The 23,371-nt window shown below is 51.9% G+C and overlaps 1 protein-coding gene across 7 annotated transcripts in view; it reads right to left on the bottom strand.

The window, feature by feature from the left end:
• Window positions 1–23,371, bottom strand: part of Sh3pxd2a (SH3 and PX domains 2A) — a 199,454-nt gene that overhangs the window by 27,709 nt on the left and 148,374 nt on the right. The gene's annotated exons all lie outside the window — the stretch shown is intronic.

Genomic DNA, 23,371 nt, shown 5'->3' with positions numbered 1-23,371 from the left:
AGCCACGATGGGCAGGCTGAACACATTGCCTAGGTGGACATGGGTGAACATGGGCAGACGTGTCCACCTGCTCCTCCCACCCATGGCTACTGTCAGGCCTCTCCCGGATGCCACTGACTCAGACATCAGTCACCACTGTCCTGTGAGGAGCAAACAGGACTCAAACCTCTGAGGATGACCAATGGGATGAGCCTGAGCACCTGTGGGGTTTCCAGGTGCAACCACAGTATGTGTGCCTTTCCGGCAATGTCTGTGTGTGCACAGGTGAATGGACGGGGGCATGGGGGTGGGTTATGCACGTGCACCCATCTATGTGTGGGGAGGCACACATACAGATGGGACGGAGCTAGGTCCGCATCTGCATGCACTACACAATCACAGCCAAACGCACAGTAAGCATGCCCGGCTCCTGGCAGAGGTCACTTTATTTACTCTTGCAGGACATTGAAGAATAATGTTATTGTCATTTAGCTTCCCACTTTAGAGATGAGGGAGGGCTTAAAACGTAGGGCATTCAGCCAGAGCTCCAAGTCTTTACCACTAGCGAGGAAGAGTGCTTGCTTCATGCTCGAGGGTACATGGGACTCCTTGACACACTGGGCCCCTGCATACTGGCACTGATGTTATCCTGGCTTAGTACTCCTAGCTGTGCAACCTGGGGCAAGCTAATAAACCTCTCTGAGTCTTAGTCTCCCTTGGGCCTACCTCCTGAGGTTGACAGGAGAATCAGGGGCTGGGCTGAGCTGGTCCCAGGGTGGCAAGGGTTGTGGATCACTAAGCTTCCATACCCCAGTCATGCATAGGGGTAGTGTGCTTTCCACACAAGCAGGAGAGCTACTCCACCTAGAGGGCCCTGGGGGCAGGTAAGGGACTCCCATGCGGTTGATGGAGAACTGCAGAGGGTTGGTTTCAGAGAGGACCAACAGAGCACCTTGTGGGGATGTGACAAGCAGGAGAAGCCTGGTCTTCTGGGCAGAGGCCCAGGCTGGGGAGTCACCTACAGGAGCAAAGTCCCGCAGTGCTTCTGCTCCTCCTCCTTCCCCAGGAATCAAAGGCCCACAGGAGCACTGAGGTCAGTCACAGGCAGAGATGCTTGGTAGCCCTCAAGAACTGCCTGCCTCCTTTATCTTGATCCAAGTACCAAGAAGAAAGAGAGGGAGAGAGGGGAAAGGGGGAGAAGGGAGTGAAAGGGGGAGAGAGAAGAGGGACGAATGGGGGGGGGGAGAGAGAGAGAGACTGACAGACAGACAGACAGACACAGAGGCGGGGGAGAACATGACACCAAGAGGTGTGTCCAACATGTTCAGTTAAAGCTAGGGATGTGGATGGCAAAGACCGAGTCCAGCCAACCCCAGGAAGGAACTACTCAGGCTCTGATCCAGATGCCCCATCTCAGGTCAAATTTTTTTTTTTTTTTTGAGACAGGGTTTCTTTGTAGCTTGTCCTAGACTCACATTATAGACCAGGCCGGCTTGACAGAGATCCGCCTGCTTCTGCCTCCAGAGTGCTGGTTTTAAAGGCGTGTGCCACCACCGCCAGCTTCACAGGTACTCTCTTTGGTGACCAGCTGTTAACTCAGGATCTGTCTGGCCAGTTTCTGGGAATGAATTTTAACCGAGTCTCCCCAATGTTGGCACATAGTAGTGGGGTTAGAGAAAAAGAGAGAAAAGACCAAAAGGAAAGAGAGAGGCACAGAAAGAGGAGCAGCTGAGGCTGAGCCTCTCCAGAAGGGGGCTGAGCCTGCCTGGGGGGGGGGCAGGAAGTGATGGGCACTCCCAGGCCACTGCTGTCCCCAGGGTGACCAGGCTACAATGGCCTCCTTAAGTAGGAGGATAATGCACTCATTAGGGCCAGAGTGAGGCCAGCTGTATACAATTAGGATGTTAATAAAGTCCTGTGAGGTCACTGCTCGGCCCAGGACAAAGCAGTGGTGGGGGAGGGAGAACCTAGTCCTTCCTCCCCTTCTGGAATCCTCCCAATCCCTCCAGATGCTGCCATGTGTCCTCCAGGAGGCTCTGAGTCTCCCCACTCTCCTGGTTTCACCAGAGGACCAGGCCTCACTGCTGTGGGGGAGGGGTCCACTTCAGTCAGGGGTACAGTGCTGTCGATCACCTGGGATGTTTACAGAGTTCCTGGTAAGAGCCAGGCGCTGCTCTAGCTTCCTGAAAACCACTCCCCAAGGACACTCTTGCAGGTTCTCCTTTGCCATCACCCAGGCAGGGCACACAGCTGTGCAGCCAGCAGGAGGGGCCTGGCCTTCCAGCTCCTGCCCTGGTGTCAGCCTCTTGGTCCAAACCCAGGAGTCTGAGAGAGGCTAATTTGGGGATCTGAGAGGCCTAGCAACCTTTAGGTGAGCTCTAGGCCTTACTTTTGTATCCAACACAATGTCCCAACTCTTTCCCACATGAGCTAACACTGCCCACCTCACACAGGCCTCCTAAGGCGCCCATACCCAGGTGACAAAGGTGTGTTGTGAAGTCAGGTAGTGAAGAAGTTACAGACATTTTCGATTCTGATGATTTGGGTTTTGGGGGACCAGATGCCTATCCTACCAGAATCCTCAAGCAGCACCTGAGCAGCTACCAAAAATGCCTCCATTCTGCCCCTCCTCCTCTTTAGAACCCTCGTTTTTTTTCCTGGAGAAGGTGGGAGATGTAGCGAGGAGGGAAGGACGGTCCAGGCATACATCACCAGCATCCACCACCTGGTCGCAGCTGGGCTCCAAGGCCCTGACCTCAGCTTCATTTCCTTCCTATTAGATATTATTATTACATATAGTATATTATCACAGCAGATCAGGGCTTCTCTCTAGAGGGACAGAGGGACAGGAAATGCAGCCCACTCATACACGCTGTGCCTTTAAGAGCAGCAAAGGCCAGCCTCCCTGGGCCAGGCCTCCCCTGGTCAGAAGGCTCTGTCACTACATCCTCTTGCCAAGACACACTCCAGTTCTCAGCATGTGCCCTCCACTGTCCAAAGCAAACAGAGAGGCTTTGGAGCCGGTCAAAGGCTCCCCAGCCCTCCTGTGTACACCCATACAGCCGCTGCCCTTCTGACCCACTCACCTAGTCCTAACCTTGGCACTCACCCTACTTTGGTGTCTAAGGTCCATTCCCTTCCCCCATATGGGACCTGGAGGTCATAGGGGCCCAGAACCTTCCCAGGGTGTTTGGATTCCAAGACTATGAGCACAGACTGCCTGCATCACCATTTGGAAGGCTCCCTGGAGCCCATGGCAAGGAGACAGGAGCTGGGCTGCTGCCACCTCTCCTAGCTTGGGCTGCCCACCTCCCTAGATGAACTCAGAGTGAGGCTGGGGTCTGTGAAGCCCACAGGCCTCTGGTGGAGCTGGGCAAGTCAGTGTTCTAGGCGAGGTACTGAGACAGTGGCTCATCTATCAAGCATTTGCGGGCAGAGAAGGGTACAAGACAGAAGAGCAGGTAGAGGTGGGCTTAATCAAGGGCGCTCGAACTATATGATGTCTGGGATCAAATCCCGTTACTTCCTAACTAATGAAATGCAGCAATTTCCTCATTTGTACAGCACCCTAGGTTGCATAGTGTACGCATAAAGATTAGATACTCCTAAGTATTCTAGTAATAGAATATACATATAATAATAATAATATCTAATTATACACCAGATAAAAAGATTCAAAATAATACTGGATTTCTAATGATTTTTCAAGAGCTAGCTTCCCATTTTTAAGTACAAACCACAGAGAAGGACCAAGACCTTTAGGGCTGGGCAAAAGTATCTTAAGTGACATGCATGTGTGCATGCTTGTGTGTGTGTGTGCCTGAGATTTAGTCCTGGTGACACCGCTATTTGGCTTTGATCTGGGAAGGTCTCCAAAAACATGCAGATCCGATAAACTGGACATGGTGCTGCATGCCTGTAACCCTAGCACTAGCAGGCAGAGGCGTGAGAATCAGAAGCTTAAGGTCATCCTTTGCTGCTTAGTGAGTTTGAGGCCAGCTTGGGCTGCATGAGACCCGGGGGAGGAAGAAAGAAGAAAAGGAGAAAAAAAGGGAGGGAAGAAAGAAAACTTTGTGGATGTGGAATATTTAGGGCAAGGCGGAGGTGGAGGTGGGCATCGGAGAGTAAAAGATGGTACCAGGCTTGGGTAGGAGCTGCAAGGCAGCAGGGTACCAGAGGCCTAGCCCTGCGTGTACTAGTGGCTGATGCAAGAAACCAAAGGTACCCAGTGATCAGATCCGGGGTGAAGGGAGAATTCACACAGGAGCTGACAAGCAGATGAGGCTGGGGGTGGAGGAGACAGTCTGTGGGGGAAGGGCAGCCTGTGGGAGCATGAGCAAGGGCAGAGTGGAGGAGGCAGTGTTCATCCCGGTGACGCCCAGGGTGAGGGGAGGAGAAAGGGAGATGGCGATGGAGACAGACACTGCCTCCTGTCCACCTCTTTATCTCCCAAACAGGAGGTAGCTCAGAAAAGTCTAGGATCCAGCGAGGTGATGTTCAATAAAGTCGTAAAGAACGTGAGCAGCACAAAGTGGATGCAGGAAGGAGACATTTAAAGATGGCGGAGGAGCAGAAACTACAGAGACAGATGTGGGCTGCTTAGACTCAGGGTTGGATGATTACATTACAGTAGCAAATCTCTTTAAAAAATGATGAAGGTACCAAAAAGGACACGTCTCCTACAGTTTCTGACAAGGAGAGATGTCATTTTCATTATGGGCAGAGGACCGGGACCTTCTGTCCACCCCCAGGAATGGGTGCTGGACTGGACATGCTCCCTGGCTAGTAGGGACAAGTGGACCCAGGGAGAGGCAGCACTGTTGGGCACCTACAAATGCTGCCAGGGCTGGTTTCAGGGAAGGTCCTATGAACCTTGGCTTTATCCACCACCATCGGGAGTCTCAAGATGCCGAAACAGTAGCAAGGCCAGGGGACATAAAATGTGAGGGCCTCAGCTTCCAAGGAATAAAGAGGTAAATCCCAGAGCGGAAAGTGGTGATTTCAATGATGGTTGTGGAATTGGTAACAGTTTCCCCAGGGGATGCTCACTAGGGACACGAAGGAGTTCTACAGACTAAGCAAACTACGCTGAACAGAGCAGAAGAAAGGGGTTCTGATAGCCAAGCAACCTGCTAACCTGGTTGGTTGGGCTGTGCCAAAGCCCAGGCTTCTGGGCCCTTGAGTCTGGGTGACTCCCCCAGCTTCTGGGGCTGCAGGACTGCAGGAGTCCCAGTTGCCGGTTGGCACATTTCCAAAGGGCCAATAGGAGCCTGTCTTGCTGATGTTTCAATTATCACGGGGTGAGGACATACATGCTGTGTTGGTGGCACCATCTAATTTAGAAGAAGCTGTGCCAGGACCAGAAGCCGGGGGGAGGGGTCTAAACAGATGGCAGTGACAGGTCAGAATCTCACAAGATGTTAAGCATCAAATGCAGGGATGAAAAGGCACAGCCTCATACAGGGGCCGTTTGCTCTTTGGACCTGGTAGAGGGTGAAGGATGCTAGTTTTGGGACGTGGCTCAGCAGCTGGGAGAATATACTGTTCCTGTAGATCTGAGTTCGTAGCCCCTGAGATGGGCAGCTCAGAACCGTCTGTAACTCCAGTTCCAGGATATCTGATGTGTCCAGCCCCTGTGGGTACCTGCACACAAGTGCACATACCCATATACAGACTCCCCCATAACTAAAAAATAGTAAGAATAAACACGTCGTTATACCAAGGGATAAGGGTACAGCCAAACTGGAAGAATGCTGGCCTAGCATCCAGAAAGCTCTAGGTTCAATCCCCAGCACTATAAAACCAGGCACGGAGGAGCACACCTGGGACCCCAGCACCTGGAGGTGGAAAGCTTCAGAAGTTCAAGCTCATCCTCGGCTACAAAGAGTTTGAGTTCACTCTAGGATCTAAGGAACTCCATCTCAAAAAACGAAAATACAACAAAATCTTTGGAGAAAACTGGGACTATCCAGGGCAAAGGAGGGCGCTGGCAACAAGCAGGATTGGCAACAGGAGAGAAAGCCCTGCCTCCCAGTCTGAAGTCCCAGGCTGCCTTGGGAATGGGTGGCATGCACAGTGCACAGCTACGTGGGCTGCAGCAGAACCGGCACCCGGGTCTCACTCGATGGATTCCATCCAGCTCGCCGTCAGACTCTCCAGCCGTTGGATCCTTTACAGCGGAGACCGACAAGAACTCTGGTTCCCAGGCTTCTGAGGCAACCACCATTACCTGCCGAGTAGGCGATCTCAGCAGTCCTGATGTTTCAGTGTCCTACCCCCCCCCCAAACTCTATCTCACAGATAAAACCAACCATTTTCCGACTCTTCTCCACTCCACTGAGGCCTTCAAGCAACCCAGTCTCAAAATAGTCAAAGGGGTGACTTTTGTCCCATCAGCCCCACCCCCAAGTCACATCTAAGCCATGTGACAGGGTGAGGCAGGGACACCCAGACCAAAGAGGCTTTCCAGGACAAGATCCACACCCAAGAGCTTTGTCAGGTAGCAGTGACCTAGGATCAGCATCCCTAAACCTCAGACGTCCCAATGCCACACCGCATCTTTGCCATATCCCACAAATATGGATTCTGTAGCTGGTAGAATACCAAGACACGTGCCATCTAACAACGAGGACAAATTCTGAAAAAAAAAAAAAGCATTAAGACTTCACTGTATGAACAGCGTAGAACGTACTCAAAACATACACCTAGGTGGTCTAGCTCAGCTACCTGAAGGCGTCTTGTGACATAATCAGGAGACGCTATAAATGTCAAGTATGAGACCACTAACAGCGTAACATAGCAGACTGTTAGGCTTTTTTTTTTTAAACTATATAAATAGGAGCACATACTAAAACAATGTTAAAAACTACAGTATAGTAAATATGTTAGTAACGTGGTCGTTCATCATTGTTACACAGCACATACTGGGCATAACTATGTGAGTATTATCTTTATACGATAGACACTGAAGCTTAAATTGTTGAGCCAGGCATGGTGACAACTGCTTTTAATCTCTGTACTGGGAGGGCTGAGGCAGGCGGATCTCTGTGAGTTCAAGGCCAGTTGGGGCTTCATATAAGACCCTGTTCTAAGTAATAAAACTGTTTGTTTTTTGTTCCTCTAAGACAGAGTCTCAGAATGTGGCTAAGGCTGTCCTTGAATTTGTGATCCTTTTACCTCTGCCTCCTGAATGTGGGGATCAGAGCAGCGCAGGTTTGTTTACGTCAGCAAACAAGAGCCACGTTTGTTTTCCACTAAGATAGCACGGCAGCTCTGGCATCACGAGGAGGCAGGAACTCTTTAGTTCTGTCCTAACCTGACGGGGCCACCACAGCACAACGCTTCATCAGTAACTGAGCACTGGGGGCTGTGTGGCTGGATTTAAAGTAATACCTCCTTTTATTCCCAACTTCAAAAAAGAAACCACTTGGGTCACCAGCCCCAACCCGGGGGAATGGAGGCTGAGAGTGAACTTGAACTCTGCTACAACTGAGGAGGTTGGCGGTATCCTGTTCACTCCGCTACCGGGGAGACTTGGACAGTCAGTCATTGTAGAACATCGAACCACAGAGCAGAAAGGGGCCATCCACGCCCACTGTGTGACACAGAAAAGTCGCATCTAGCTTCCCTGTACTGCCAAGACCACCCTAAGGGCCATGCTACAGTAGATGCTGTTTCCTGGGGACACACCTCACATTAGAGGTGATACCTGCTTGCCAATGTCACTTGAGGAAGAGGTTGACGGATGAGGCACTTGTGAGTAGGGAAGGGAACTTGAAATCCCATGACCTGCCATGGTTGTGGGGGGGGGGACAAAATGCCTAACAATACTACGGACTTTGTTTGGCAGCGTGGAGCTGAGGCTGAGGGACTGCCCTGTGCTTGCTAATTTTCGGGGGTAAGTGGGCATTGCTGGGAACTGGACCTATGATTTTATTAAGCAATCTGCTACTGATTTGGTCCCCAGATGGTCTGGTTAATTTCAGCTTTTTGTTTGTTCTTTAAGATTTTCTGAGCTTGAGTCTGTGTAGGTGTGTGTCTTGGGCATGCAGGTGCCTTTGGAGGCCTGAAGAGGGTGTCAGATCCCCTGGAACGGGAGTCACAAGTGGTTGCGAGCCATCTGGTGTAGGTGCTGGGAACGGAATGTGGGCTTGGGTCCCTTGGAAGAACAGCAAGCGCTCTTTCCAGTATCTAAGAAGGACACATGGATGCAAATGGATATGAATTCCCTTCTCTCCGTTGCTAAACACAGAAGTTTCCTGGCCTTAGAGCTTAGAGCTGCATAGGTTTCTAAGAGTTGTAACCTCCCTCCCAACTGGGGCCAGCCTCTCTTCAATTGGGCAAAAATAAAACGGGGGCAATTGTAACTTTAAAGGCTGTCTCCATAAACAAAACAAACCCACTCTACAATTTGTTGAGGGCATTCCTCCCTCCAAACCCTCCTTATTTAATTCCTAGGGAATGTTAAATAGAGGGCTCGCAAACATTCTGCACCCCCTGACGTCAACGGCTTTCTGACAGCGTGGATTCCTCTGCGTGGTGTGGGGAGCGGACGCCGCCAATGCCCATGCTTTTCCAGGCTCCTTTCCCAGTTGGAAACTGGGAGCCACTGGTGTCACCCTAGTATACTGAGGGGCAGGGAGGGCGCCCAGGAGAAAGTGTCCCACTTGGGGTCCTTTAAACTCTGCAGTTCCCCAAGTCCTCAAACAGCCCACCAAGCTATCTGAGCAACACCTGTACTAGTATTTGCTTAAGCTGACAACTTAAAAAAAGGTAAATATACTTTTCAGAAGGACGTTTTCCTGCGCCAGACACCGAATGGGAAAACCTCATCCCAAATAGGCGAAAACCGGGAAACACATCCAGCAATGCCTTCAAGTTCAAAGGCTCAGCCAAGGTGCTGACACTGCAGGGGCCCCAGGCACACTTTCTCCTTCCCCCATGAGTGAAGGGAGAGTGAGGGGATGAAGAGCTATCCAGCAGGCGTCTAGCAGCTCACATGTACAAACTACCCTTCGGGGAACACGGATGGCCTAGAAACTACCTTCTTCTGAAATACGGGAACAGACCACCTGCCCTCCTTCCTCAAAAGTTGCGCTGAGGTAACAGATGGGAACCTTGCTTCAGAAAGTGTCTAGGTTGCTGGAGGATGGGAGCAAGTTCAGGAATCCAACAGACGCCCCCATGATATATACTGCCAGGGACTCAAATGTTGCCTACTCCAGACTGTCAGAGAAAAAGGATAGGAAGTAACTGCCACTCGGTGACTTTCTTTCTCTACAGCCACACAGGAACCAAATATCATCCCAATGTTACAGATGGGGAGATGGGAGCAGACAGCTAGCTGCACGCTGGTCCCACGCTTGCTGGTCCCCGCTGGCTACTCAGTAGCGTGGGAGCTGAGCACTCGAATTTCATGGGCCCTTGGGGAAAGGCTTTCTATCTTGTTCTTTTTGACCCCATGGGTCTCAGAGTCCCCAATTGTGTTAGTTTCCCTGATTCGCCACTGTGTTCGGCCCCTGACCTTCAAGCCACCCCTCTGTGAAGTTCTGTGGCTCCCCACCAGCTGGCTCCCTGGCTGACCTGATGTTTGAGTTGAGCGCACCCTCAGCTAGAGCAAGGGATCTCTGAGGACAGCCTCCTGCTGCTTGGCTGGGAATCTTGTTGGTGCCCCAGCTTGGCTTGGGTATTTTGGATGGAGAAGGGGCTTAGTATGTGGCTGTTGATAACACAATGCAATGAGAGATTGGCATAGGCTCCTCCCATCTCTGACCTCTGCAGCCACCTTCCCCCTCTCAAGCCCAGCTGCTGGGGTCCAGGTAAGCTGGTGCGGGCTGGTTGTCCTCAGCCCCCACCACTCTAGGCCAGCGCCTCCTGGCTGGTGAGAATGGAGTGCAGGTGTTCTTTGGCAATTCTCCTCTAATTCCCCAACGCTGGAAAGTCACGGACAGCACCCCCCCCCCAGGGATCTGCCATCGGGAACTGAAGTACAGACTATATTGTTGGCTGTCTAACTGGCCCCAGGACACGAGGGAGGCAAACGCTCCCATCCTCGAGAACCGAAGCCCCTGCAACCTGCTGGTGAACCCAGCTGGACCATTTCTACTTGGGTCTCTCCTGTCACAGGAACAGAGATGCAAAGTTCAGGGAGGCCTGGAGGCCGCTCACCGGGGACGGTTAGGGGATGCCCATCCGAGGAAGCCATGCAGTCTGGCCACAGCCTCCACTGGGACCATGTGCATAGTGTCACATACCAGGGACACACAAAGAAGCCCCTTAGAGGGTACAACTTGGAGCTCTGGAGAAGGTGGCCCAGAGATCTGCTTCCCTTACCCCTGAGGACAGAGGGGAGACAGCTGCATCCAAACCAGCTTCCTTGCTGTGGTGTCCTACTCAGTACCTAAACTACCACAGAGGGGTTACCAGGACTCTGCCGAGCATATGTGATGACCTAGCACATGGCATGAATTCTCTGGATGTCCGTACTGTACAACAGAGGTCAGAGTAGCACCCCGTGCAGGATGGTGGGGCTAGAGACCACAGGAAAAGGCATTCCGCTCCATGCCTGGCATGGAGAGGGTGATTCTAGGGCCACTAGCCTGCCTTACACATAGGTTTCTCATACCCAGTCTCCTGAAAGCCCCAGGAACTTAACCTGGCCTCTAAATCCCCTTGGAGCCTCAGAAGCGTGGTGCCGATATAGTGAGGCTCTCTGAACTTCCGGCTCCACTTCACTTCCATGTCTCCACGGACAGGCACCAACTCAGGCTCCTGAGAATGTGTCTAATGCAGGAAAAGATCACCTCAAACCAGATAGCCCCCTAGTTCACGCCCAGCTCACTACAGACTTTCCACAGTGATTGGCCAGGCAGGGATGATAGGCACATAGGATTACCAATGAGATGGGTGGCTCTTCCAACACTACCAACACTAGAAGGGAGGGGCAGCAGGAGGGTCCCTCTGCTGAGGGACGGTGGGTAGCAGCTCTCTTTCCTCTTTAATTCTCCACGAAGGTCTTTCTAACACACCTCTGTCCTGGCACACAGCAGGAGATAAAGGGCCAGGAGCGAATGACTGAACAAAGGGGTCTAATGGCTGCGGACTACATGTTTGCCTGTCTGCTAGGCTCTGGATTTCTCCATGATCAATACTTTGTCTTCAGGCAGAAAGGGGAAGGATGCTGATCTAGACTGCCCTCCGAATTCTCCTCTCTCAGCTGCCAAGCTGTCCTATTAATTCCGGATTCTTGGGGGAGCAACTCCATTCTAGAAATATTCTCTAGTGAGAAGGTGTAGCTAGAGTCTAACAGCAGAAAGTGGGGGACAGAGATGGGCTCTGAACATCTCTTTGCGCCTGATGTGTTTTGGCATCGACAGGACCAAGACACTCCTGTCTAAGTTCCTAGCCCTCAGCCATGGCATGCTACAATTTGATTTCACAGGGAAAAAAAAGCACTATTGGTAACATCACGTTGTCATCTTAGCCTGCCCCTTACACTGGAACGCACTGCCTCTATTCCCTTCCTCCTGCCTCAGCCTCCAGACCAGAACCTGCTCTGTTGGCTTTGATCTTAACCAGTTTCCCACCTGGGAACCGCGTCTACAAGGTAAGGTGGGCTGTCCTCATGGGGTTGCAGAGGTGGGGTCACTGAGGGCAGATTGGCCTGAGGTCTAGAATGTTCCTGGTTGCCGTGTCCATGTCAAGAGACTTTGATCCCACTGTAAGTGCAGACCCTCTGGATCCAAGGAGGTAAGTCTGTGTTTGCCTATGTAATGAGGCCCGGAAGCAACCAGAAGGCAAATATTTATAAGGGAGCCAGTGAGGCAGGACCCATGGGCGCTAATTCTCCTTATGCAAAGCCCAGACGACAAGCTAAATTCCCTCCCTCCTCTCCAATGACAGATGGTTACAATCCCACTCTATTGGCAACCAGGTCCACAATGCCCCCAAGATCTGCTCTAAGAGCCTGGGTAGCTTGTCACACATAGCCATGGCTCAGCAATACTGATGCCTAGAAGTGGGGCAGTCTATCTGAGGCTTGCCTGGGAAGTACCAGTTGAGGGGGGAAAAAGGATGAGAAATAGCTCCCACCCCTAGGGCTAGGCTAGACTCCAATATCCCAGTATGCTAAGCCATCTGACCTTCCCCATGGCATACTGTGAGCTAGAGCACACATGCAGAAAAAATGCTGGGACATTCGGATGGTGAGTGCACCCATGCTGAGGAAGCCCCAGGGTGACAGGAATGCCTTTGGGGAAGTGGGATTCCCAGTTCACCTCAAGGAGGAATGGGGACAGCAAAATGTCTCAGGGAACTCAGGGGAGCACTCAACAGCTGGGCCTGTGACTTGAATCCCGGCCTCTTTAGGGCCCAGAGCTAAGGCTTTCACAGATCTTGTTTAACTTGAGAGGGTGGGGGAGGGGCCAAGGAAAACTGCATTCTTCCCCATCAAAGCCAAGAGTCTAAAGTAATACTTCTGGCTGTAAGTGATCGCAGTCTGTTTGTGATTATGGCTCTGGCTTTCTGGCAAGGCGGCCCTGGAACCCCACAGTTTTGCTGACGGGAGGGACACTCTCCCTCACTTGGGTAATCTTGTCCTCATCTGACTAAAGACATTCATCAGCCCCTCTGCTTCCAACAGTTCTCCATGGCAACTCTTCAAAAACATTATTTAAAGAGGGGGAAAAGCTACCCTGAAACCCTATCATGGAATCCTTTCTGTTCCAGGCAGCACCAGCTGCCCCAGCGGCTGATGTTGTCTACAGGAGAGAGTGGGCACCGGACCACCCTCACCCTCTGTCCACTCTCTTCCTTTCATCAAGGAGAACAATGCTCGCACACATGGGAGCCCCTTGGCTGCCACAGTAAGAGTGGCTCGGGGAAGCTCAGCTGTTCGCTCTCCGGAAATTTAATCGGCAAAGCATCTGGCCTCACGAAGGCAATTCCAGAGGTGTCCAGGAGCCCGCGATCCCAGCGATCCTGTTACAAACCCAGGGACACTCGCAGCCGTTGACCCATTTGGCAGCTGGGGAGAGCTAGCTGGGGGCTGGGCAACATGGCCACTTTCCCTTCCCCGTGCCTTCTGTGTGGAGGCTGCATGTTTACCCAGGCTTAGGGGTGGCGAGCCATCTTAACTTAACGGGTCTCCACACCATGGGGACAAAGAGGCTACTTCTAGTTCAGTTGGTTCAGAGTACAATGGTCAGGGAACTTGGGAGCTCTGTAGCCACTGCTGACCCCCTCTACCTCTCAGAGAAGGGCAGCTAGTGTTCTAAGGGACAAAGTGACTTGAGGTCACCCATTTACTGGGAGCTGAGCTGAGAGCCCACACTGACCAAGATCATCTTATGCAAAGCCTGGTAATGCTTCCTGAATGGCTCCACAACTCCACCCATTAACAGGACACCCTGAGCACTGTGCCAAGTGGCAATCCCTTGGCCCAATGCCTCAGGCAAGAAGTGGGTGTCTGAAGCTGGCACGCAGCGGCACCAGTCTGGAGAGAGGTTAGTTGGTCAAGCCAGCCATGTAGTAGCCTATAGTTGATGTTGTAGGAGCTGGCTGGTACAGGGACCTAAGGCCCTGCATTCTTGCCACACACACTTGCTATCTGTCTCCTCCCATTAAAGCAGCACAAACAGCCCAAACCTCTGAGCACAATGAGCCATGGGCAGTCCAGGGCCCTATGAGAACAGGAAACAAATGAGAAAGACAGAGTGTCCAGGAGTGCCGGGACGGGGTACCTAGCCAACTGCAACAGAGACCTTCTTGAGAGGAAAGAAGAAAGGAAGAGGCTGCAGGGGCCAAGTCTGGGGTCTGAGGGGGACTCAGTGATGTAGGATTTCCCTTTGTATGCTAGGATTACCATTAATGAAGAGAGAAAACTGTCCTGAGCCCCAGATAGGGCAGAACTTAGGTAGGTTGGGAAAACTAAACTGCATGCTGGGAGAAAGAACGGCGGAGTCAGAGAGAAGCCATGTAGCCCCCACAGGAGACAGATGCTGAAGTTTATCCGGTAAGCCACAGCCATGTGGCGGTACACAGATGAATGGAAATGGATTAAATTAAGATGTAAGAGTCAGTCAATAAGAAGCTAGAGCTAATGGGCCAATAAGGTTTATGTGTGATTCAGGGCCGAGAAGCTGGGAACCAACAAGCGGCCTCCTTCAACAACTCAGGCAGCCATGGTCAGCACCACCACATCTTCTGGAGCTTAACTCCAGAGCCTAAGCTACACAGGAAAGCCTGCATTTTCAGGCTACATGTGCAGACCTGAGAGAGGAACAAGACTGAATGCACAGGCCTGGGAGGTGAGTCTAAAATCTAGCTTTAGCCACAGTCTAAAGGGCCCAGTTGGCAGGAAGAGTGGCCCAGGAACCCTGTTCCTGTCCCCTGACAGCTGTTACATTACTTCTGGGACTTTAGAAGCTGGTCCCTCAGTACTGAAGGCCCAGAGTCATGAGGCAGCCCTGCCTGCCTCCTTCTCTCTGCACAGCAGGGAGTAACTTCCTATTTGATATCACACAACAGGCCCCTCCAGCCTACTTACCACAGCTAAACTCAGCTTTAGTGGGCAACCTCCTTCTTTTAACCCTGGTTCCACCTATTCAGTATGCATGCAACACCAGACTCCTCTCTCCTTACAAGTTGCTGCCTCTCCTTGTTCAATATGTACCATCTTCAGAAGCCGTCCCTCCACTCAATCCAGCACCGTGCATCCAGAAAACCCACAGCACCCAGGCCATGTGCCATCCTGAACCCTAGCCTCCTGGGGTTGGCATCACCTTGCTTTGGGCCTTATATGGGGGGGGGGTGTAACCAGCTCACAGTATCTGGGATATAGATAGAGAACCTCAGGATGCCACTGTCAGCAAGGGTAAGCAAGACAAGGGCACAGTTTCTTGTCCACAGCTCTACTCCAGCCCTGTGCATGCCGTGGGTCACACAGTAGGTTCTTCACACTTGTCCACCACTCCACTCCAGCCCTATGCATGCCGTGGGTCACACAGTAGGTTTTCCACACTTGTCCACGGCTCTACTCCAGCCCTATGCATGCCGTGGGTCACACAGTAGGTTCTTTTCCACACTTGTCCACCGCTCTACTCCAGTCCTATGCATGCCGTGGTTCTCCACGCCTGCTGACTAACCTGCCCACCTGCTATGGAAGCAGGATTTCCCTGAGGACTGAGGGCAGGAGAGGAAAGGATGGAGGACCTACGCCATGTGGTATGGGGCTGTAAGAGAGGGGCTGGGATGGTTCTGTTTGGTTACAACAGTAAAAGGCAACACGGACTGGAGGTACCCGGACTAGTGCCAGGGGGCACAGCTCAGAACCTATCCAAACCCCTCCAGATCTACCACGTATACAGCCCAACCCCTCCAGAAGGACCTGGGGAGCCAAGATGAGGGAACCCACAATTTCTCCATTCTCCTAGAGTCTCTGCCCTACAGATCTCTGCTTCTTAGCTCTTTGTAGTGCGGGGAGCTTACATAGCAAAGTCCTCTGGGGTTTGGCCTTTCAAGGAAGCATAATCCACGCTGCAAGCACTCCGGCTCCCAACCCTAGGCAGACAATGGCCCGTGGTGCTCACTTCTTCCTTCCTTGCTGTGCAACCTTGGGACACGTTACCTCACTTTTCTGGACTTCAGTTTCGTCCTTAGAGAGAACACCAAGCTCCACCCTGCCTGTTACTAAGGGGTTTTTAAAAATCGCCCGGTTTCCTATCCTGTGAAACTTAAAATATTATGATTCAGAAAGAGCACATTGGAAAAAGCTCAAAATCCCCAGCTAGCTGGCAGGAACAGACACTTCCCCAGGTGGCCTTGACCTCTCTGATGATGATTCCCAGCAGGCATCTGAGAGAACAGACTTCTGGCCACTTGGGTTTCGAGACACGGAAAGCCAACAGTGGCCGTGGCAATGCGGGTGGACCAGACCACGGGAGAGAGACAATGGCCATGGTGAATCAGCTTTGGACCCGGCACAGTTTGCTTGCTTTACTGCTAGTCTTTGGCGGACTGACTTGGAGTTTGGCTTTCTCTTACCCCCCTGGTGCTCCTGGGCCACTTCCCCACAATCCAGTCCAATAAAAAGCTTGAGAGAAACAAATGAATTTTAGCAGGGGCCTGAGAGATGCCCAGCTACAGAGCATGCGCTGAGACAATGAAACCCAAACAATAGTTTCATGAACTCAAGCTACAAGAACCAGAAGTTTCCCTCCATGTGGGGGGATTCAACAGGATCCAAGATGGGGAGCTTCAGGGAACACTGACTCCCACAAGACTTTTCAGGGCATATAAGCTAACTGGGTCACCCTGGCTGTTCCCCACCTTAAACTAGGATTCTTGGTCAGCACTGGACATCAGAGGATGAGGTTATGGAATCTAGAAAGATGCAGATAGGAACGAAGGTGGTTACCATGGGCTACCCTCAGTTACCACCACAATGACTACCGAAAACCCAAGTGCTGAAGTGTGTAGTATCCAGCATCTACAGGGTAAGCTGGGGAAAGTGGCAATTTCTCAACCCAAATTCCCTGAGGGTCTGACAAATTATACTCCCCAGAAAACATGTGCCCTGCACTTAGCTAAAGCCCATTACATAAGAGCAGAGGGCATGTGGGAAGGGCTTCTCCCAAGACGTCAGCGAGAGAATGAGACCTGCCACTTCCCTGGGGACAAAGGCAGTGTGTACACGTGTGTGTACATGGGGAGGTGGGCAAGGGTCTCCAGGACTGCCCACTCACAGGCAAGAGTCAGGCCACCTCTGTCTTCAGAGACAGCATCAGGTGAGGATGACCGGCTGCTCTATCTGTCCAACCTGAGCAGGGTAGAAGGAAAGTCCAGCACCCTTGCGCTGCCCTGTTGGGAACTACAGCTGGTGCCCAGCATATGGCTGGCAATGCTTGGTGCTGACAAGCTCTTGAATGCCTTCCTGACAACAGCCATGGTACACGTAGCTTGAGGAAAGAACTAGTTCCTTGTCTGCCCCCCCACCCCCGCTCTAGCTGCCCTCCTCGAGAGCCAGGAAGACGGGTTCCCCCTGCTTACCACAGCCTATGGCTAACTTCCACAGGGCTGCCTAACTTCCACATGGGGTGCCTATTCCCTGCTTGGTTGCCCTTCCCCCAGCACCTCAGCTCTGCCCCACATGACAGAACCAGGATGGTCAGTGCAGTGGTATTCCAAGGCGGCCCTCCTCTCTGTCAGGCTTGCATGAAGCATCCTGACAGGAGGCATCTGCTCTTGGGTCGCCAGCAGGAGTCCGGCTTCTGTAACAAGCCCTTCTTTTATGTCACAGACTGGGGACAAAAACAGCTGTGCAAGTAAGAACTCCAAAGAAGGCAGCTCTAGCCGGTGATGCCCTAACTTCACGGGCAATGATCCCTCTGCTGCCCTCTGCCCCACAGACCCTCAGAGCTGAGACAGAACCAGAGTAACCCACTGTCTGGCCAGGAAACTGGCCCAAGAGGGTAAACTGTGCCACGGGTGTACCAGTCTGGCGTGGTTTTGTTTGAGACAGGATCTCATATGGCCAAGATCAGCCTCAAAATTGCTATGCAGCCAAGGATGACCTTGAACTTCTGATTCTCACGTCTCTACCTCCCAAGGGCTGGGATTACAGATAGGTACCATCGTATTCTATGGTGCTAGGGGTCAAACCAGGGCTTTGTGCACGCTAGGCCAACACTGCTCTCTAAGCTACAGCTCAAGTTCCCAGAGTCCTGTCTGCACTGTGACACACTGGGCACTCGCTGTGGTTCTGGGTCTCAACATGTAGCCCTTTTGAACCAGAATGTTCCAACTCTAATTTCAATATTCCAGCTGTGGCAGGGGCTGCACAGTTGTTCCTGTTTTATAGGTAAGGAAACGGTACTTGGAGGACCCAAGAAATTTTCCGAGGGCCACAAAGCAACCGCCTCAAAATCACAGCCAGGTTTACCCAACCCGAAGTCTAATGTTTTCATTAGGAGGCTATGTTGCAATTGCAGCGGCAAGATAACCTCTGTCCCAGAGTGAACAGGCTGGGCCGAAGGGCCCCAGGCTCACTTGCTCAGGGATTTACGCTCTCTGGCCCTCTCTTGGGGAAGTGAACACACTGCATACCAGAGACAGCCTTGGACCAGGATGGACTTAGGAACTGCTGATTAGGCAAATACAGCAGGGACACACACACACATTTAGGAAGGGATGAGCTATCAGAGAGCAAGGCTTTCGGATGCTCCTACAGGACCGTGTGAAGGCCAGACATACCTCTAATGCAGGCTGATTCAGGGAGCTTCACTCCTACAAGGCTGTTTTGATAGTTCACTACTCGGCAGTGCCTCTGGCAATAAACTTTCCTCTCCAGAAACGGCCTCGCCTGTCTTTACTGGGATGTCCACTTCCTACGGCTGGAAGTCTGGGGCGGCATTCAGGTCGTTCCTTGGTCAAGCGTAGTCTAAGCACACAACTTAGAAGCTAAACAGAGTCAACTTAAGATAGCGGAGAGTCATAAAGAAAGCTATGCCAAGTGGGGGGGATGGAGCAGTGGGTGGGGTGACAGCGAGCACAGCCACTGGAGTGTCATCTCCAGGGCCCACACAGTAGGAGAGCAGCAACTCCCGTGTGTTATCCCCCAGCCTCTGCATGCTCACTGTGGCATGAATGCCCCTGCAACCCTAAGAAATAAATGTAAATCAAAAAATTAAAGCTAACCCATCCTCCCAATACATCCCTCATCTTAAGTGCTAGAATTTCCACACCCATTAGACAGAGACATTATGGGTGTATAGACAATTATCACAGTGCCTGGGACAAAGGAAGTACTCGAACGTCATAAAATAACAGGGAGTAATTAATGCGCGCCCTGTACAGTGTGTTCCCTCCTTATAAAATCTGTGTGGTACATACCACTGCTCCCTTTTATTCTGAAGGGCTAGAGAGACGGCTCAGCAGGTAACGGCACACGCTGCTCTTAACAGAAGACCTGGGTTCAGTTCCCAGCACCCATATACCATCTGTAACTCCAGTTCTAGGGAATGTGATGTTCTCTTCTGACCTCTGGCAGGTACCAGGCATGTGTGTGATACTCATACATATGTGCAGGCAAACACTGAGATATACAAAATAAAATAAGTTAAAAATTTTTTTTTAGCAAATTGTTTATTTCTAATGTCAGGGTAGCATTGGTTTTCCTTCCTTCCCTTCCTTCCTTCCTTCCTTCCTTCCTTCCTTCCTTCCTTCCTTCCTTCCTTCCTTCCTTCCTTCCTTCCTATAGTGCTGGGGTAAAATTCAGGCTTTGAGCATGCCAAGGAAGTACTCTATCACAGAGCAACATCTGAAACCCAGTACTTGAATTCTAGACTCTTGGCCCTCTCTGCTTCCATACACTGCCTCCCAAGTAAAATGGTTACAGATACCATGACAAGAATTAGTTAAAATGTCTATTCTGCAGGCTGGACCACCTGAGTCTGACACCTGATTCCCATAATCCCCAGTGGAAGCAGAAAACAAACCAGTTTGGGGAAACTGGTGCTCTGACTACCACATGAATTCCATGTGATCCCCCCCCCCCCACACACACACTGAGGGGGTAGGGCAGAGACAGCCCAGAAAGGGAAGAGCGAGGTTTCCGAGTCCCAGCCTCCCGAAGGCTGGGACTCATGCTTTTCTCTTGGCTTCCGTGAGATTTTCCCACAGTCTTTCAATCATCTCCAGAAAAAGCTAGAGGACCGACTTTCCAGCGTTTAGTCAGAGATCAACTGGACTAAGCACTGGTTTGGAGCGTAAAGCACCCCAAGGCTTAGCTTTCTCATGGGGAGAGTGGGGACAAAGGAGCTCAAAACCCCTTGTTTTCAAGGAAGCATCAGAACCCTCAGGGTATCACGGCAATACCAGGAGATAAAAGACTCAGAGGATAAAAGCTGAGGCAGGAGAAATTCTGTTGACTCATCTCCACGCTCCCTGCCCTGGCTGCAGTCTCAGAAGGAAACAATCTTGGAAAGCTGCAGGCAGCCTCTCTCAGCACAGAAACCAGCAACCAGGACCCTGACGTCACCTGCCCGCAGACGTCACGCCAGCCATGCCCGCCAAAAGGGGCAGCCGGTGTGGGTCTTTCCGACACAAGAATGTCTTATAAGGAGGCTCAGGTCAAGGGTCAAGGAGTTTCCATGAAGAAACAATGGCTGTTACAGGCCCTGGCGTGGCTTGCTGGATGTCATATCTTTCTGCTGCATGTGTCCTACTGACCAGTGGATGGTGAGCCTTCCTACATGGGTTCTTTCTGTTTGATCAAAAAGGTGCTTGCGACTTCTACCCAGATATGTGCTCCTTGAGATGGGCTGTCCTTATCCATCACCGTCTTGAGATCTTCTCAACTGATACCTGCCTCCAAGTTCAAGCAATCGACTTAATCACTAACACCGCGCTACCTATGAACAACGTGCCGGCAGGATCCCAGGGTGATCATCTTGATAGGTCCATGACTCTGATCCACCTGTCACTGACACACACTTTTACCCACTGTACACTTAAGATCAGAGCATCTCAGCCTCCCCGGGGCCTTTTCGGAGGGAGAGCCCTTAGCTTTTGGATTCTAAGAATCATCTAAACTCTTCGTCTGTCGCTTTGGCTACCAAATGGTAAATTGCCTTTTATCATGTAGAATTATTCCATGGAGCTGGTAACAATGATCCTATTCAGTATGGGGCTTGGGCCCTGGCGCTGACTGTCTATGGACTTGGTGACTTTCTGGGCAGATCTCCTTTGATGGGTGACAGCCACAGAGTGCTGCTGGCATGTCCACGTCTCTCATCACCTTGTGGCTGTGGTCCAGGTCACAGGGGTTCTTTGACAATCAGGCAGAGCCAGAGGTTTCTAGGTCTCTCCATGGACCCTCCATCGGAGTGGCTCCCAGCTAAGGGGAAGGGCACACAGGCAGAGGCCTGCCCCAAATGACACACAGGGAGGCCTGGGGGATGGTACTCACTGGGGCTACAGCCCAACAACACCAGTGGAAATGTTGCAACACCCTCACCGTGTCCCAGGTCAAAGGCATCACAATTGGGTCTTTGTTCCAGAGTTCTGAAGCCTCACTCACCACTCCTTCCAAAATCATCTCACAGGATGCACACGGCTCACCTACAGCACCCCCACAGTCCAGCGTCCAGGTTCTTTACCAGAGAATTACCTCCCAGGAGCTGAAGTCTGGCCATCTAGCCTTCTCCTCCTTACCCTGTGTCTCTCATTAAGCTGGATATCCATCCCAGCCATGCTGGTTTCAGATGGATAGACAGACAGGTAGCCACAGTACTCCAGATCCTTGTTCAGATACACGTGTAGCTACGCAGCTATCTCCACAAACCATGAGAACAGCAGAAAAGGCACAAATAACAGAAGTTCAGACACAAGGCAGCCTCCACTCCAAGCAGCCACAAGGCTACGCCATGTTACAGAAGGAATAGGTAAGGCCTGGCGGAGTAGCGGGACCTGAAGTTACTCAGCGCTCTTATAGGGTCTCTGTTCTAGCCGGGGCCACTCAGGGATAAGTGGCAGGGGCAAGCTGAGGCCCCTTTACAACCAAACGAACTATGCAGGAAAGCAGGTTTCTAAGCCTAACACAGATGCACATCCCCGAGTTCTCCTTCCTTCACCCTTAGGCAAGAGTCCATGTATTATAAGGGTCACACATACGTGATGGAAAGGGGAAAGGTAACTGAGTCCCCAGAGTCCTTTCTAATTTTTATTTATTTTATTATTTTTTGAGACAGGGCCTTACTATTTAGCCTTGGGTGGCCTCAAACTCCAGACAGTGCCTACCTCTGCCTCCTGAATGCTAGGATTAAAGACATGTGCCACCATGCTCAGCCTGGAATGGTGTACCAGGACTCTCGCTGGCCAATGGCTGACTGACCCCAGGCTCAGAGGCTCACGACCTCCTGCTGCTCTGGGTCATACAGTGGTGGTGGTGTGGCAGGTACATGTGGCACATGTACCTGCCCTTCTTGAAAGAACTGACCTCGCATTCAAAAGCAATCTCCTGCCTTTAGAAGGAGCAGGCTCCCATGTGAACAAACTTTCCTCCCCTCTTGCCTCTCATTATGACAGACCTATGACAGACCCCCCCCCCCACCTCCCACGGGGCCTCAGGGCCTTGGGCTTCCAGTGCCATCCCCGCGAGACAATAGCATGACGCGACAAAGTGACACAGAAAGGGAACCAGGGCGGTGTTCACCTGGAATGCAGGTCTGATACCAGGTCATGTTCTGTCATGCGTGCCATGTCCCTGCCAACCACCCATGCACAAGGACAGAGCCTGACCTCTCACAGAGGGTAAGTGATCAGGAAGATCACAGCATCAGGATGGGGAACCCAGTCTGTGCTCACATCACAGCCCTGTGCTGGGGAGTCGGGTCCCCTAGAATGTCCAAAGAGATTTCTTTTAGCTTCTCTGCAGCCACCTAGAGGCATTCGCATTCAGAAGTTTGGGAGCCCTGTTTTTGACCTCAGGATACTTGTTTCTGCCCAGCTCTCTGTGCCTTAGTCATTCTATCTACAGAATGGGCACAGTGACCCATTGAACTGCTTTCCTTTTGAAATATCAGAAGGAAGAGAAGACGATTGGGCCCCCCTTTTGAAGGGCCCACAAATGCAATCCGGGGTACACCTATGCCCAGGGCCTGCCCCCAGCAAACCGAAACTGAAACCAAAACAAGATCCTGAGTCCTCTCAAGCCCTGGCAGGGGCTTTCAAGCCTGAAGGGGAGGCCATAGTTCCAAGGACCTTCCGGCCCTCCAGGGGCCCCAGGAGCTGCAACAGGGGACTGACAGACTTGAGCCCTCGTCCCTCTATCTGCAGTATCTTTTCTTGCCAAGAATACCAAGGAGGACTTCAGTCCACTCTTAAAGAACTCCGGAACCCTGGGAAACCATGGTTTGTTCCTCGTGTCAGTTCCTAACGACACATTGGTTGCTGCAGGACCCCTCCTGGCTCCAGGACCTGGCTTTATCCAGTGCTTGGGCCCTCTTCCCTGGTCCTGGTAGCTTCCAGCTCAGCAGGGGGCAGCCAGCTCACTACCCACACACTGCCCAGACACTAGGCAACCTCCTGTAGGCCTGGCCCTTCCTCAGACATCTTGCCAGAGGTCTGGGGACTCTGGAACCCATTGTCATGGCCCTGTCTTCTCCACCAGTAGGCTGGGTCCTCCCACTTCTGTCTGGATCCTGGCAGACAGCTCAGCTGGGGAAGCTGTCATTGGGCACCAGAGCTACCATCTCCTCTGGGCCTCAGATGGCACAGAGCTCCTGAATAGAGCATGGATGCTTCGGCGGCCACCTTGGCCCTGCGTTAGCACAAGCTGGCAAATTAGCCTCAAGCCAGGGAGACATTCTTCCACCACCAGGCAAACTGCTGGCCT

This window comes from Alexandromys fortis, unplaced genomic scaffold (assembly GCF_014885135.2).
Source record: "Alexandromys fortis isolate MF-2015 unplaced genomic scaffold, M_Fortis_MF-2015_v1.1 scaffold_16, whole genome shotgun sequence".
In the NCBI taxonomy this organism is placed as follows: Eukaryota; Metazoa; Chordata; class Mammalia; order Rodentia; family Cricetidae; genus Alexandromys; species Alexandromys fortis.
The sequence above is the reverse complement of the archived record's forward strand: the minus strand, read 5'-3'. Positions and strand labels throughout refer to the sequence as shown.